The sequence below is a fragment of the Aegilops tauschii genome, chromosome 5 (assembly GCF_002575655.3).
Source record: "Aegilops tauschii subsp. strangulata cultivar AL8/78 chromosome 5, Aet v6.0, whole genome shotgun sequence".
NCBI lineage: Eukaryota > Viridiplantae > Streptophyta > Magnoliopsida > Poales > Poaceae > Aegilops > Aegilops tauschii.
The window spans coordinates 113,997,203-114,011,131 of NC_053039.3; positions in this window are offsets into that span (position 1 = coordinate 113,997,203).

The following is a 13,929-nucleotide window of genomic DNA, read 5'->3' on the forward strand; positions in this document are numbered from 1 at the left end:
GCTCCAAAGCATCTATCCTGATATTCCTACTGCAGAGTTCCCTGAAGAATTGTCCCAACTCTGCAACTGCTCTGTATAAGTCAGGGCGGCCCAATCCTCTAAGGATAACAGGTAAAACCCTTTGAAGTAGGACGTGGCAGTCATGAATTTTCAACCCTTGTACCTTGTTTCCATCTGCACTGACTCTCCTTTCAGGGTTGGAAGCAAATCCATGTGGGAATCTCACACGTGACAGGACCTCGCAGAATTCTTTTCTTTTTACCTTGTCCAAGACGTACACAGCTGGTGCCATATCCCGTGGTTTACCTTCATCTTGCACCTGCAAATCCTTTCTGATACCCAGGTGTGTCAAATCAATCCTAGATTTTAAGGTATCTTTCATCTTGCCTTCAATATTAAGAAGTGTTCCGATAATGCTGTCACATATATTTCTCTCGATGTGCATCACATCAAGATTATGCCGCAGATCCAAATCTTTCCAATACTCCAAGTCCCACAAAGTGGACCTGCGGGTAAACAATAATCTTTCTTCTACCCTGCCACGCTTCCTTTTCCCGCTACCATTACCAGGATGGTTTCCTAGTGTAATATGCCTGACCTTCTCTAATTCCACTTGCAACTCATCGGCGGTGAGCCTCTTTGGCGCATCACGGTTTTCATGCTTTGCATTGAACACATGTCTTCGGTATTTTCTAGGATGCGGCTTGTCCTTGTCAAGGAAACGGCGGTGTCCAATGTAATAGATCTTGCTAAGTATTGCGTATGACAACGGATTCCTGTCACAGCGAACACATGCATTGTAACCATGTGTTGTTCGTCCTGACATAGTGCCCAAAGCCGGATAATCATGGATGCACCAAATTATAATAGCACGCAGAAAGAAATCAGCTGGTGGGCTGCTATATAGGTCTCGAGTGAGAACACCCTTCCATAGCTGTTGAAGTTCCTCCACAAGAGGCTCCATGAACAAATCAAAATCCTTTCAAGGACTTTTTGGACCTGGGATGAGCAAGGCCATCATGTAGTTTGATTCTTTGGTGCAGACATTTGGAGGCATGTTGTAAGGGATAACAAGCACTGGCCACATGCTATATGTGGCGCTCTGGTGGTGAAATGGGTTAAATCCATCTGAAGCTAAGCCAAGTCTAATGTTTCTCGGGTCAGCAGCAAACTCTTTGTGTTTATCATTGAACCTTTTCCACTCACTACCATGAGATGGATGGCTCATTACATTCTGATCTCTGTACTCCTGGTTCCTAGAATGCCACAGTACATCCTCTCTTGTTTCAGCATCATGAAACAACCTCTGCAATCTTGGTGTAATTGGAAAATGTCTCAGAACATTATGAGGAATCCTCTTCATAGCATCGCCATCTTTCCATCTTGATGATTTGCATTTCAGGCATTCACTTAAGTTGGCATAATCCTTCCGGAACAGAACACAATTATTCTTACAAACATGGATCATACAATATCCAATTCCAACTGCACGAAGGAAATTCTTCATTTTACTGTAGGTGTGTGGCAGCTCAGACGCATCTGGGAAAGATTCGCGGAAAGCAGCCAACATCGCATCGAATGATTTGTTGGTCATACGCTCAGATGTCTTCACCTGAAGAAAGGTGACCATAGCTGAGAATACTGACAGCTTATTTCCTGGGGTGACAGCAACATTGCATTGTTCCAACATGCGGGCCCACCATTTTTCTTCTACAGGTGAAAGTTCACGGAATGCATGAGCATTTCGTAGCATTGTTTCAATGTTGGTCAAACTCACTGGCTCCGCCACCACCACCTCCTCCTCCTCTTCCACCTGAGCATCAGGCAGATCAAGATGGTGATTTGCTGCTTCCACGTAGTCAATAACATTGACGTTCACAGCTTCACCATGATGAACCCACCTAGTATATGTGACCGACATCCCATACAAGTGTAGATGATTTTGCACAGTTGATTGGGGTCTTGTAACTGAATTCATACAACTGCTACACGGGCAGAGCACATCTGATTTCGGACCGCCGTACTCAGCTCTGATAAAGTTCATGAAGTTTTCAACCCCCTCGACATATGCAGCGGAGAATCTTCGAGCAGAAGTTATCCAAGTCCTATCCATCTGTTAGACATACAAATTAGTTCTTCTACTAGATATTACAGGAAAAACATATATGCTTTTTTATGAAGTCCAAAAAAAATACCTAGGTCGATGTCTAAAGCTATGGCAAGATACTTGGACGAGCAGATCTAAGTAGCGAAATATATGTAAAGCTAATTCAGCAAACAGATTTGAGTGCCAAATTATGGCAGGCTGTTTCAGCAGTCAATGAGGCCGAGCACACAGCCATTGAACTATCGAAGACCATCGCAGCAACAAAGATCGAGTATAAAATGGTGTAGAGCTATTTCACCTAACAGATTGGCTACTAGACCTTGGCAATCTACGTCACAATAAATATATGGCAGGATATTTTAGCAACTAATCGGCCTTGGCATGCCATCTCAGCTAAGCAGATTGAGTGCAGAACAGGGCAAGGAAGCTTCTTAAGCAGAGCATATTGACAGTAAACTACTTCGGCAAACAGTGAGATTAACAGCGTCTATCAGCTAACATTCAGCGCTACACCGACATGAACGGGGCCTCAGTCTAGAATGCGCGTACCGTGGGAGAAGCTGACCGCCGTGCGTCTCCACACGAACATCGCCAGCGGTGGCGGCGCTGACCACCGTGCGCCTCCACAAGAAGTAGCCAGAGGTGGCGGCGTGGCTAGAGGATAGCAGTCTACGAGAGCGTACTGTGGGAGTGAGAGGATCGCCTAACCGCGGCGCCGACGTATCGTTGTGGCGGGGAGGGCGGCTTTGACAGAGCGAATGGAGTGGAGGGGGATAGGGGAGGGAGGGGGGTTTGGGGAATATTATTGGCTAGTTGGCCGAAGGGCGGTTGAATCGGATTTGGGGGGAATTTTTCGGTGTGGGGGGGGAGGATTTTCGCGCGGTGGGCGGGGGGAGTTTGGCGCATGGTCGATTTCTCCAAGTGCAGTCCCATGTGTCAGTGAAGAGGCAAGCCGAAGCGCGTTCCGTTTGCGTGAGCCGTGTGCAGGACCGAACGTGTGTGGGGTGCAATGCGACCGCGACAGGAGTGCTGTGAGTGTACCACCTTTTTTCCTTTTAAACTAGGTGCTTCGCCCCCTCAAAAAAAATGTTGTTGCTTCGCGCGATCCATCGATACTACTACTAGTAATCCGGTAATCCTGACTAAAACGGCGCGGCCGAGTCTTTTCCCACGCGATATGCTGGGAGGTTGGCTTAGTTGGGTTTTTAGGACGAGTAATGCTACACCTACGTAATCCCAGTTACGTAATTAACATAATGTGAAACGTGTGAGCTGTTGATTGTAGATTGGGGGGAGGGAGGGGCCACCACCATGAAAATCAGGGGAGGAGAGAGAGATGCAATTTACGTTAACCCTTTCGTAGGTTCCTGTAGATGTAGAAAGATGTGAAATGTGTGAATGTGTAGTGGATGTACTATTGGAGTGCCTAAGATAATTTGTGTATGTATAGACCCTATGTGTTTATTTTACTTCGCATGTTATATTTGTCTCGGTTCAATAAAAAGCAGAGTTGGTGATGATGGTGTGCCTGTCATCCTGCAATATAGGCCGTCCGATCTATATCTAACGGATAGGAAGGAAACTATGACTATTTACCCGCACTCCTCTCCACATTTGCAGATAAGGCTTTCCCTCGTTCATCCTTTTCTCCCACAAGATCTTGATCTTCCATGCAACGCACGGGCATGTTGCTAGTACTCCTACAATATGTATATTATTGTGAAAGTTCATATACACCGGCCGAGATTAATGCAAACACGGCAGATTTTCATTACATTTCGAACTTTTATAGGACAGAAAAATAAAAGAAACCTGACCCTAAACCTATTCTACGGCGGCGACCGGCATCCTCCATCTGCGATCTCTATGTACTGGGGCGGGGTTCAAGACCCGTGAAGTGAAGGTGCGGTCTCCGGCGAGGAAGAGTAGAACACGGGATACGGACCGGCCAGTTGGCACACCATGCCCTACTCATCCTCGGAGGAGTCCCCGACCTTGGCGGTGCCGGACGTTGGACGGCGGCAAGTAGGACGCATGGCTGACGGTGCTCCCGTCGTCGGCCGCCAAGGTGGCCACCGCTTGTGCGGTCGCGTCCGCGTCCGGCTACGCCGCTATTGCATCGCGAGAGGCGACTTGAGCGAGGGCGGCGACCTCGAGCTTCATCCCCGAAGACAAGCTCTCCCGCAGAGCGTTCGCACTTGCGGTCATGGCGGATGTGGTGCCAGGTAGGAGGACGATGCGCTATGGTGTGGAGGTTAGCTGGGCGTTGCCGCTTTAAGTAGCGCATTCCGGTGAGGCCAAGCGTCCGAGTGCGTCATTAAGTCGCCGGAGTTGGTTCCTCGGGCACCGAGCCTCTTAACGACGACATACGAACGGATGGCATGAATGCGGGCAGCTGGCGCCGGCTGGGAACGCACCGCGCGACGGCGCGAGGGACGGGGGTTTTGGTGTGCCAGGGTAGTCAGCTGCGGTCGTGGCAACGTTGGAGATGCCCTTTGCTCACATGCGATCGCCGCATGTCATTGAAAAAGCAAGACGACCCGGCATGGTCTCAGGTCCAGAGGATGCAGTTGGCCGCGCTACACCACTCCGCGAACGCGTCGCGAAGCCCCGTGCATCCTCGACGAGCCGGGTGTTGGGATGTGTTTGGATTGTGGCCAAAGTGCACCTTACCAAAATTTTGGTCATGACCCAAAGATTAGTCTTTGTTTGGATGGTTGCCATTTTTTGGCATGCCAATGAACTCTAGCCAACTCTAGTTCATTTTTCTTGCCAATGTCGGCCAAATCATGGGCAACCAATACCTCATCCAAAATTTTGGTCATGACCCAAAGATTGGTCTTTGTTTGGATGGTTGCCATTTCTTTGGCATGCCAATGAACTCTAGCCAACTCTAGTTCATTTTTCTTGCCAATGTCGGCCAAATCATGGGCAACCAATACCTCAACCAAAATTTTGGCTACCCAATGCTTTGATGGGGCAACCTTGGGCACAAACCAAACATACCGTTGGTCGTGCCACAGCACTAACGCCACCCTCGGCACACTGAAACCGACCGTGTCTAGCAACGATATGAGCGTGTCGCTCACCGCGGTCGCCTTGTCCAGAGGCGGTGCTGGAGCCGCGCCCCGTTGTTGGCCCCAACGACCCACATGAACGGTTGTCGGTGGCGAGGAGGTCGGGGGCCAGCTCCTCCATTGGACTAGTCTGCGCTACGTCGTCCCGACGGGTGTGCCCCACATGTCGGTTTCCCTGCTTTCCCGGCCATATTCGAGCGTTAGTGCTCCGCGTTGTGCATTAGGCCTTTCACTATGTAGGCCAAGCGAGACAACTTATTGTTTATTTGAGCCGTTCAAGTATAATCATGTGGCGTTTGCTTATTTCTCATTCCTCTCCAACCCTCTTCTCCATCGATCATGTCGCCCTCCAGTCGAGTCCATCCTCCCGCATGCCTCATTTGAACATTCCGCCGAGTATCATTCGCATGTACCCACCCTAGTCCTCTTTCAATAGATCTCCGGACCCCGAGATGAAATCGAGAGGGAACGAGTGGGGGCACGTGATACCTAAGGCGGAACCGGACGTCCTGGACTTGAACCGGGCGGCAGAGGCTCGACTCGACGCAGAGCGTGCGGATGCCGCTCTCATCGACGCCCTCCCACAGGCGGAACCGGACGTCCTGGACTTGAACCGGGCGGCAGAGGCTCGACTCGACGCGGAGCGCGTGGATGCCGCTGCCATCGAGGCCCTCTTGCAGGCGGAACCGGACGTCCTCGACTTGAACTGGGCTATGCTCTCGTCCGTGCAGAGCGCCCGCACGCTCCGCTTGAACGAGTAGCTGGAGGCCGAGGACAACCACGGTGCGGAGACACACGTCGGCAGCGACGGCTGGTTCGCGTCGGCAGCCAAAGACGACGAGGCCGTCTCTTTTCGCGAGCAGTGATAGTTTTTCTTTATGTTGTTGTTTTTATGGATCTTTTGTTGTGTAAAAACATATATTTGTTATGCAAGTCGCCTGACTTGGGTCCGTCTACCATTTCAGGCGGTTGGATGAATATCCTACGTCTCCTAACCCTTCTTTCCTTCTTCCTCACCTCTTCTTCTTCCCCAACAGACCACCGCACGGGCCGTACGGATACTCCCCAACATGCGGTTGGATAAACATACTCTATGAACGAAAATTATGTGTCAGTGATAGGATGGCTGAGTTTGGTTTGTTCACATGCGACATCACATGTCAGTGAGGGTGCGTTCCCTTGGTTGGGTTTGCGGCGTGCAGGAGCGACTGTGTGAGGGTGCGGTGCGACCGCGGCATGCAGGAGCGACCGTGTGAGGGTGCGGTGCGACCGCGACAGCCGTGCGCAAGTGTACCTCCTTCTCATTTTGAAAACTTTAGGCAAGCTTGGCAAAAATGTGTGGCGAAGTTTGGCAATGCAAGGCCTAGACCCAAATAGGATAAGTACGTACGTACTAGGAGTACTAGTGTTAAAAAAGAAAGGCGGGGTTTTCCTTCGCGGGATTTAATCAATACAAATCCTCGTTTCATGTGTCAATTAATGCGTATTTTTTCTCCAAAGACCAAAGAGCTAACCATCTCACTCCTCATCGCTTGATTAATGCAGCGCCATGCAAACCAACCTTCTCACTTCTGCATGCATGCAGGGGATATTAATGTCCTTGGTTGCTAACCCCATCAATTTGCCTCGATTAGTGTTAGTGGCCCTTTGCAAATTGTAATTTTGATATACTGGCCTTGTGTACAAAAATGGAGGTAGTAACTATATTTGACTTCCTTCCCCATTGCGGTGACGTCGACGATATCTTTTTTTGGTGGTTTGGCGACGTGTGTTCGACGGAGAACACCACTGAGGGAGACCACGGTAAGTCGTTCGCAAGTGTCGCCTGCAAGCCGAGACAACCGCCTTATTTGCATCCAGGAAGTCCTTTACTAGTACTACTAGGAGTACTAGTGCGGTGAGATGGTTTCTCGAAGAAGACGATGGAGAAGCGGAGTCAGCAAAGAGTGAAATGATGGTTGCTTCGTCCGTGCTTTTGTGATTTGACGCCTCACTGCTTTGTGATTTGTGATAGAAGGGACAGGGGAGTAGACTCTATGCTCTATACTGTCCTACATGCGTCCAAGCATGGGAGAAAGAGGAGAGACGTTGCATTTTTCTATTCCTTCAATCAATCAATCAGGGAGGTTCGGTTCCATCTTTTTGGCTTTGGCAACACCGTCCACAATGGTTCCCACGATGCCAAAAGCTATTTTCACATTTGGCTACACATTGTGGATGCCCTTAACCGTACCACTTGGGTTTTCTCCTGTGTGCTATCTATACAAATCTCAATTATATTGATCTAAAAAATTATAGAATCAAGATTAGTGAAAAGGAGGTGATTTTGCCGCGCGGATGGCGGGGGAGGTTTCTTATTTGAGCAATGCTACATCCACGTAATGGTTTACGTAAAGTTACGAACTGATGTGATGTGGGACTATTTGATTGGATTAAAGGAGAGGATTAGGCCCACCCCACCTGAAAATCAAGGGGGCATATATAGATTAGATGGAAAGTATACGTAGCAGCTACGTAGCCCTTTGTAAGTCTAGGATTAGGCTTCTTATTTTCGGAGGACGTTGTCCTGGCGGTTTGCTAACATGCGGTCCCACGTGTTAGTGCTTTACCAAGCCGATCTGCGTCCCACATGAGGCAGAACAACGGCAGAAGCAACACGTGGTTAAGTTGAAGAAGATGAGGGAGAAGCGGATTCAGCAATGAGTGAAATGATGGTTGCTTCGTCCCTCCAACTTAACTGCGGGAAAGGTGCAGCTTTGTGATTTGACGCCTCATTGCTCATTACTACGCCGGCGCCATGACTCGGGTGCTTCACCCCAGCTGCTCTGCACTGTATTCCAGTATGGCACGTGGACCCGGTAGCTTGATGTCCCACATGTCGGCGAAAGGGACTAGAAGATTTATGAAAGCGAGCGCTCCACTCTTACGACGGAGGAGTAGACGACACGACGGCCCAATGAACTGTCACTTGTACTATATAGTACTATAGTTTTGCTGTTTCGCACGATCCATCGATACAAACCCGATTAAACAGGAAAGGGCGGGATTTTCCCGCGCGGTAGATGGTACTAGCCATACATTTCAAAGGCAAGTTTAATGTATGCAAACTGAATAATTATAAGTAACAATATGATATCTAGTAAAACTAAAAACACATATGATTTATTGTGTTAGAGTGTAGTAGTAGTGCTGTATTGCATAGTTGTTAGATGTAACATGCGAGAACGTGTAGAGATGTAGTTTTGGAGGGCCTACACAGAGAAAAGCGTAATACAGTCACTGAACTTCAGAATAAGCTGATTACGGTCACTATATACGTTTTGCGGTGATTATACGGTCACTTGCTCACAGTTCAGCATCGGATTGCACTCTATTGACCAGCCAAATAGTCTGCGTGGCGCCATGTTGACTAGTTAAATTGACCATGTTCCTTGTGGGTCCCACCTGTCAGTTTGCATAGGCAAAAGGTCAGATAAACACAAATTTACGCAGGCGCGACAAGGCTCCAACCCGTGCGCGGGAATCACCTGGTTGTGTATGTGTCTGTCAGGGCCTGATGTGTGCGCATGCACGTGTAGGTTGAGCACTTGAGCGTGAGAGTGTGTGTTGGTCGTGTGGTGTACTGGTGTGTGCATGCATGCGTGCGTGTGTGCATGTGAGTGTTGCGTGCGTGCGTGTGAGTGTTGCGTGCGTGCGTGGCTGCGTGTGTACGTGTGAGTGTTGCGTGCGTGCGTGGGTGCATGTGTTTGTGTGAGTGTTGCGTGGATGCAGTTCGTGTGCATGCGTGCGTGTGTGTATAATCACCACACCAGCTCCTGTGTGTTAAAACAGACGGCTCAGCATACCAATACAAGGCCACCTTGTCCGCTGTGCCCGCGGTCATGACTTCGAACCACCGTCCAAATATATTTTTGTCGTTTGTTTTCATTCTTACTAGCAAGATGCACGTGCGTTGCACGTAACATCAAGATGCATTTGTATGACTTGTTTATCTTGTGAGAGAAAAGGATGAACGAGGGAAGGCCTTATTTGCAAATGTGGAGAGGTTTGTGGGTACCTTTTTGCAAAATTGCCATAGTTTCTTTCCTATCCGTCAGATATAAATCGGATTGCCTATATTGCAGGATGGCAGGCACACCATCATCACCAACTCTGTTTTTATAAGAGTGTATTTTATGTACTTTATAAGAGTGTAGATCTAGAGTAGATACAAGTCGACAAGTGGGCACGATGGTAGTGAGATAATGTGATGCAACACCAGAGGTGCCACGTGGAGCGTTTAACTGGTCAACTAGTCATGTAATGAGCAAATACAGAGTTGTACGGTGAGCCCGTGACTGTATAATAACCACTAAACGTAAATGGTGACCGTAATGAGTGGATTTTGAAGTCCAATGTACGTATCGTGCTTTCGCTTCAAATACAATGATCTTCATTGCATATATCGCGAGAGAAAGATGAAACATGCGTGAATTTTCTGGGGGCTTACTTTTAGAGGACCTGGAGATAGTTTTGTGTGCATACGTGAAAGGGGCGTACAGGGGGGGTATGCGATGGAGAGAGAGATGATCTTCGTTTCTCTTTATTATGACTAACTTTGTATATAGTATAAAAATATACAAATTCATAGTGCGGAATAAATATCATTGTGGGCACCATGCAATGCAAATTAGCATTCATACTCCTCCATATAACTTTGTAATGTTGTATATATGTAGAAACTCTAAAATAATTTTTTGGCCACACTTTATTCAAAAGGAATGTTGTATGCGAAATAAACGTGAAGAGAGGGCTTTTTAGATCAATGGGGTACGTGATGTAACATGTGTGAATGTGTAGTTGATGCATTTGGCGGGGCCTAGAGAGGTATGTGTGTGTATTACGTATTCGAGAGAGGCATGGATAGAGGGGCCGACGGGGGGGGGAGCGTGGGAGAGATAGCACGAGAAATGAGAGTGGTCTAGAGAGAGAGACGAATATGACGTCATGACAAGAGATTCCATTCCCTTGAGTGTGTATATGCAAGGGGGGAGGGAATAGAGGCACCAGGAGAAATTTTCTCTGTGTGTGGTGTTTGTGTTGGTATGTGTGGGTGTGAGAAGATAATGAGACGTGGGGGCAGAGGGTGTGTCACCGCGTGAGGTCCGGTGGGTCGAGGTGAGGCCCTTCGTTCGGTTCCGACCTGCGCCACATTGGTCGGCCTGTGACGCATTTAGGAAGACCCATGGATGACTAGTCGTACAAGACAAAGATAGCAGAATTGTGAAGGACTCTGTGTCCACTGACAAAGCCGGCTAGGATTTGTAACCCTAGGTTCTCGGACTAAGGTAACCCCTTTATCTCTGATATTACTATTCATCCAACCTAACTTTAAGGGGCATCCTAAAGAATGCTCTGCTAGAATCATACTCGTCGATTAGGAAGAGAGGTGTGAGACAATGCGTGAGAGACAGGCATAAAGATAATGTGCGTACATGAGACACGTAGGCAGGTCCATGTATATAGAAAGGGTCGATGAGGATTGTGCGTGTGTATGTTTGCGAGAGGAAGAGTGCTTGTGATAAAGGTTAGTGAAAACAGTTGTAAATGGTTATGAGAGGGAGGGGGGGTTATATCTAGAGCATGTGTGCGAGAAAGACACCTCGGGAGAGAGTGTGTGAGCATGTGTGAGAGACCACCGATGGAGAGTGAAACTACACATAAAAGACTGCTCTACACATTGATTAAAGATATAAATTGTATCCAAATATTAGGATGGGATCATGATATTTGCAATTCGCATAAGGAGCGGTCATTGATCCATCAGACATCTAGATTCTATCGAATTTGAGCATGTCTATGTTATTATTCGACACAATTGATCCACATAGTTAGTATTTTGAACTCCAAACAATGCATCGCTTTAGCAATCGAATATAAACGTGAGTATAGTTCATGTTGTGTGTGTAAAGCACATTATACATACGAAAGTTACACAATGGACATTATAAATAGCTACCTATGAACTAGCATACATTTGAATTCAACTTAAGGTGGTTTAAAAAAATCGAATTCAACATGAAGTCCATTCAATTATTTGAATTTGATATCATGGCATTTGTAAACCATACCTAAATTATGGGGGCACCAATCTTTGCTCTGATTTTGTACATAATAGCATATGTAGTCGTGTACAAAATAGATTCAAATTTAGCTCCTCCATTCCAAAATAATCGTAGTTATAGGATTTTCAAGTGTCAAAATTTCAAAAAGAAGCGGATAATTTAATGAGGTTTTCAAACATACAAGGTCAAATATAACGTTGTCTATTTAGGTCAATCCTCATAGTTCAAGAGTACTCTAAACGTGAATGCTTGTGTTTCAAAATTTCGAACGAAGCGCCAAAAGAGCCTCTACTCACCCGAAACCGCGTGAGACCAATGTTTGGTAGTACAAGGAAATTACTTTTCTAATAACTCCGACCCGTGAAACCTACCGGCCCGACGTCCAAAGGTCTAAACCGGGGTAGGTTTGTAGCTTCATCTAGACGCCACGCAACCGCATCCGAAAAACATTCATGTACAATGGCCGCCTAAGCACACATGCGCGCGGCCGAAATCGCTCCCGCCCACTATTTGGGACACCTGGGATTACCATCCTACCCCCAACGCGCAGTAGGTCTGAAATTTAAGAGGGGGGCAAAGTTTGTACTTTCCCAAAATTTCAAACAAGCGCGTCCCATCTTTTGTTCAAAAAAGCCAAAAACAAGCGCGTCCCAGACCGAAACATGGTTCCCCCCCCCACCCGTCCGATTTCCCATTTGTACTCCTTGGGCGCCAAAACTACCTCTCCACCAGCCGCGAAACCCCGGCGTCCTCCGTCCGCCACCCCATCCCACCCATCAACCGCCGCCCTCCTCCATCACGCCGGAGCCGATACCTCGACGTCGTCGTCCACCGCAACCTCAACCGCAACGCCCTCCACGGCTAGTAGTTGAAGCCGAGGCCGAGCCGTCCGTACCCGAGCCAGTTCAACCACGCCGTCCTACGCCTCACCGCTGCCGCTCCAACTTCGCCACCCTCCACCTCACTGGAGCTGATCCTGCTACGCCGTCCTTCGCCGCCTCGGATCTGCTTCCCCTCCGCCGACATACGGCCACGGCAACACAGTCAACAATTTGGCCATGGGTTCGTCCAAGCCTGCACCCTCCAGAACATCGGTTTCCTCGGTAAAAAGAAGAAGATCGGCGCGACACGTGGAGGTGACCACACCGGCAACCGAAAAAGGTACTCCTCTTCCCTTATTCGTGCAAATCTTACGTCTCTGCTTGCACGGTATTCATCCCACTGAAGACACTAGTTGACCGCTTCTTCTTGATACTGGATGTTCATAGTAACTCGCGATGCACAAGGTTTCTCCTCATATACTATTTCACCTTAGCTAGAGGTCCGTCGCCCCCCTGAATTTCAATTTCTGGCCAGTAGATTCCCAATTAACGGAAGCATTCCCCGGCGTAACAGGCGCTAGTACGCCTATTACGCCGGGGAAGCAGCGCCTTGGTGTTTATCTTAGGGGCATGTGCAGCCTAGAGCTACTGGCGCCCGATCTGGAGGTCGGCCGGGATTAAAGGGATGGCCTGGGGGCGCTGCCAAGCACGGCGGTGGTGTGAGGTCGATGGGAGGGCGGGGCGACGGAGGCAGGGGTCTGGGCTGGTGGTCGCTGGCGGTTCGAGAAAGATCGTCAACAGTGACTGGCGGGAGGTAGACGAAGGCCATCTACCCGTTCCTTATAGATCGGACGGTTCATTAAAAAAATCGACTGACCTATTTATTTTCAGTCGACTGTTATCTTAGATATGACCACATGTGGTGGTGTGCTGGAGGAGTACCTACATTTCCTGTGCTCATATATTACAAAATCATACGGAGTAGAATCTAATTTTGTTTGCCATTCAATGTTGTAGAGCTATCATATGTCTCCTGTCATTTATTTTTCAGCCACCTGCTATCTGCTACTTTTACAGTGCACTAGTTCTGCACACACTTCACCCTTACTCTCACTATTGTGTTTTTATGCAAGGGTATTTCAGACTCTACTGCCATGAGAGAAGCCAAAAAGAAAAGAGAGAAGTCGCTCCAGCTTCGTATGCGGGTAGGCAAGACACGTTACAGCGCTGTAAAGGGTGCAGTGTCAGCAGATGGAGACGGTAAACGTAGCTTTGGAGTTGATGACCTCGCTCGCAATGAACCACCATCCCAGGTGCTTGCTTTAACTTCGCGGTGTCATATGTGGTTGCATGTTCCATATGGTTTCTAGCTTGTATTCGAAAGGCCGAAGTCGGTAAGATAAGGAAAGATTTTTTTTTACATGAACCACCATCCCGTGAGCACCAGAAGACAAATAGCTAGTCAGGGCACTGGCCGAGCCAGTGACAAGCCCAGCAAAGATAGGCATCACCTGGAAGCCAACTAAAAAGCTGCGATGGTGGCGAAGCAGCCCGCCTCCCACCAGGCTCTCAGGTCCTAGATGATCATGCTCACCACTCCAGCCGGATGTCTAGCTTGTATTGCTTCCAATTTGGTTAAATTGCATCTGCTTAGCTTACACATTATACCTTTGAATATGACATGCCTTTCTGTTTTTGGTACATACTAGTACATCTGTGTATTAACCATGTTCTTACATCAAACTAATGTTCTTGTGTATCCCTCATCAATCACTTATGACGAGGCAGACAGGCAAGGGGACTACTCCTCATTTAAAGAA